Below are 3,983 nucleotides of genomic sequence, written 5' to 3'. Positions count from 1 at the left end.
GCCTACTTCCAAAATACTAGACACTCAGGCAAAGCTTGCTTCCTTTTTTTGCTGGGTCTAGATCATGCATGTGGCTTATTATCCTACCTCCAGTTCTTTGGACTCAAGCCTGTGGCCTTCTGTATTGCCTCCCAATCCTAGAGTTATCAGTAGCCTGCCTATTGACTTGGGATTCATTAGACTCTGCAGCTAGAAGTCTGCTGTCCATCCTGTGTATGTGATGTTCATCAACTCCTGCAGCTACAAGAGGCAGGAGAAGCCTCCAGCCTGACATCTGATTCGTGGATTTGGAACTTATCCATATCTATGACTGTGTAGGCCATTTCCATGATATAAATGTGTGTGTGTGTATAGTGTTATTGTATATATGTGTATATTGTTGTTATTAACTGTCATCAAGGCAGTTCCAAATCATAATGCCCCTGTATAGGATTTCTGAGGAGCCACTGGTGAGTTTGAACTGTCAACCTTAGGGTTAGAAGACCAGTGCTGATCCTACATTTTACATATATATATAAAGATAGATATGTAGGTATAGATATAGATAGATAGATAGATAGATAGATAGATAGATAGATAGATAGATAGATACATAGATACATAGATACATAGATACATAGATACATAGATAGATACATAGATAGATACATAGATAGATACATAGATAGATACATAGATAGATACATAGATACATAGATACAGATACATAGATACATAGAAATGTAAACTTATATATATGTTTCAATGGTTTAAAACACATATTTTTTTCCCACTGATTTTGCTTCCCTAAAGAACCCAGACTAAGAAATCCTCAAAGAAGCCCTAAGTAGAGGATATTATTAGCCACGTTTTAGAGATTTTTTTAAAAATGAGACACAATAAAGATATGAGACAGATGTGACATTGTCTATTGATAAGGTCCAAGTCTTCTAATTTCACCCATTCAGCTTATGATTTCTCACATATCAGCCATTCTACCTAAATTCTTATTAGCAGTAAGCCCAATATCTCCACCATGGATGTAAATATTAAGTAGCCGAATTAGCAGCAGCATATGTAAGAATATCATTTAATGATACTGTATAACTTAAAGGGGAATGATAGTTTCAACATTCCCCTAAGAGTTGTTGTTTGGTGTCATCGAGTCAGTATCGACTCAGCTAGACCTTATGAACAGAACGAAACAATACCCAAACTTGTACCAATCTAACAAGCATTGCTACATCTGAGCCCTTTGTTGCTGTCACTGTACCAATCATCTGACAATATCATTGATATTGTCTTATCTTGTTAGGGGCATTCCTCTTTTTTTGTTGACTGGCCACTTTACCAAGCATGATATCCTTCTCAAGGGACTGGTCACTCCTGATAGAATGTCTCCTGTATGAGAGACGAGTCTGGCCATCCTAGCATCTAAGGAGCATTCTATCTGTACTTTTTCCAACACAGATTTGTTTGTTCTTCTGGCAGTCCGTTGTTCTTTTAATATTCTCCAATACCATAACTCAAATACATCAGTTCTTCTAAAGTCTTTCCTATTCATTATCCAAATTTCACCTGCATAGGAGGCTATTGAAAATACAACAGTTTGGGTCAGGTACCCTTAGTCCTCAAACTGCTGTCTTTGCTCTTGAACACTTTAAAGAGGTCTTATGCAGCAGATTTGCCTAATGCAATACATCATTAGATTTCTTGACTGCTGTTTCATGAGTGTTGATGGTTGATTTGAACAAAATGAAGTCTTTGACAACTTCAACCTTTCCTCCATTTATTTTGATGTCCAGGAGTGAGGATTTTTGTTTCATTTACATTGAAGTGAAACCCATATCAAAGGTTGTGGTCTTTGATCTTCATCAGTATCTTAAGTTCTCTTTGTTTTCAGCAAGCAACGTTGTATCACAGGAATATAGAAGATTGTTAATGAGCATTCCTCCAATCTTGATGTCATGTTCTTTTTCATATAATCCAGTTTCTTGGGTTATTTGCTCAGCATATAGATTGAATAAGTATGATGAAATAATACAAACCCTGGCACGCACTTTCCCTAATGTTAAACCATTCAGTGTTCCCTTGCTCTGTTCAAACAACTGCCTCTTGGTGTATGTACAGGTTCCTCATAACTACAGTTAAGTGTTCCAAAATATTCCTTCTTTGCAATGATATCCATAGCTTGTCATGATCCACACAATTGAAAGAACTTGCATAGTCAATAAAGCACAGATAGATATATTTCTGGTATTCTCTGCTTTCAGCTAAGATCCGTCTGATTTCAGCAATTATATCCCTTGTTCCTTGTACCCATTTGAATCCCGCTTAAACCTCTGGCAGCTCCATACTGCTGCATCCATTTTTTAATTATCTTTAGCAAAATTTTACTTGCATGCAATATTAATGTTATTTTCCAATGATTCCTTTTGGTCACTTCTCTTTGGAATGGGCACAAATATGTAACTTTTCCAATCAGTTGGCCAGGTAGCTGTCCTCCAACTTTCTTGATGTAGATGAGTGAGTGCCTCCAATGCTGCTTCAGTTTGTTGAAAGATTTCAATTTGCATTTCAATCAATTCCTGAAGGCTTATTCTTTGCCAATGTCTTCAGTGTACCTTGGACTTCTTCCTTCAGTATCATTGGCTCTTGATCATATGCTGCCTCTTGAAATGATTGAACACCAATTATTTCTTTTTGGTACAGTGACTCTTTATATTGTTTCCATCTTCTTTTGATGCTTTGTGCTTTCTTCCTGTATGATGTTCTTGATGTAATTCCACAACTCTTCTGGTCTTCAGTTATTATTGTCTAATGCTTCTCTTATTGAGATGATCTCTAAATTCAGGTGCGATATCTCTACTAATGTCAGATGGATCTTGGCTGCAAGCAGAGAATACCAGAAAGATGCTTACTTGTGCTTTACTGACTATGTGTGTCTGGGTTATATTCTATCACCATACTGATTCAATCGGCTGGCTGAGCAAATAAATTTAAAAGCTAGATTATATGAAGGTACAGAGAAAAACTCATTAACAGCTTTTACTATGCAGATGATACAACCTTGCTTGCTGAAAAGGAAGACTTAAAAGATTTATTGATGAAGATCAAAGACTACAACCTTCAGTATAGATTACACCTCAATGTAAAGAAAACAAAAATGCTCACAACTGAAACAATGAACCATATCATTATAAATAGAGAAAATATTGAGCATGTCAAGGATTTCATTTTAATTGGATCCATAATCAATATCTATGGAACTAAAAAAATCAAGAAATGAAATGCCATATTACATTGGGTAAACCTGCTAGGAAAGACCTCTTTAAAGTGTTAAAAATCAGTGACTTTAGGTCTAATGTACACCTGACCCAACCACAGAAAAGAAAGAAGTTTATCTTTGCTCACAATTGGACCTTATCAATGATAGCATAGCCTTTCCCTTGAAGTGCAAAAATAACATCAGTAGCAGCATGGCGGCATGGGATTGGGTCCCCACAGCACCCTTGCTCTACTTGGTCTGCAGTCTTCCTTTTCTCCACCATGTACATTGGATGTTTGACTCTCAGACTGAGGGAGAGCTCAAAGTGACCCAAACTCTCAAAGAAAAGTTTCAAAGTATCTGACATTTCTGGAGGCTGTCGTGTAATATATGAAATAAAAATCGAATCATAAGACTTTTAGGAGGAGAAAACTGGCCAGCAGCACCAGATGGTTAACCAGGCAAAGAAATCAAAGGAGTGCACAGATTGAAGATATTTACCTCCATGTCCAAACACTGAGCCTGTCCTGACCCTGCTGCTGCAGCTTCAAACCTTTAATGAACTTAACTTGATGCCACTATTTCCTAGGCATTTGCCAAAAGGTTTACCTATTTTGTCCGTAGAAGACATTTTCATGTTATAATTATAGAGGAATATGTTGTCTATTTAGGCATTGGTTGACGGGGCTACTAAAGCCTTGTTGTTTTGTGCCATGGAGTTGGTTCCAAACATAGT

General features: G+C 37.0%; 1 pseudogene; it reads left to right on the top strand.

Annotated features, from left to right (window-relative positions):
- Positions 1-3,458: 3,458 nt before the first annotated feature.
- On the top strand, positions 3,459-3,767 carry LOC102835122 (annotated as a pseudogene).
- The last annotated feature ends 216 nt before the right edge of the window (positions 3,768-3,983 follow it).

This window comes from Chrysochloris asiatica, unplaced genomic scaffold (genome assembly GCF_000296735.1).
Source record: "Chrysochloris asiatica unplaced genomic scaffold, ChrAsi1.0 scaffold00177, whole genome shotgun sequence".
Classification (NCBI taxonomy): Eukaryota; Metazoa; Chordata; class Mammalia; order Afrosoricida; family Chrysochloridae; genus Chrysochloris; species Chrysochloris asiatica.
Note: the sequence above shows the minus strand (reverse complement) of the source record. Positions and strands in the feature narration are given on the sequence as shown.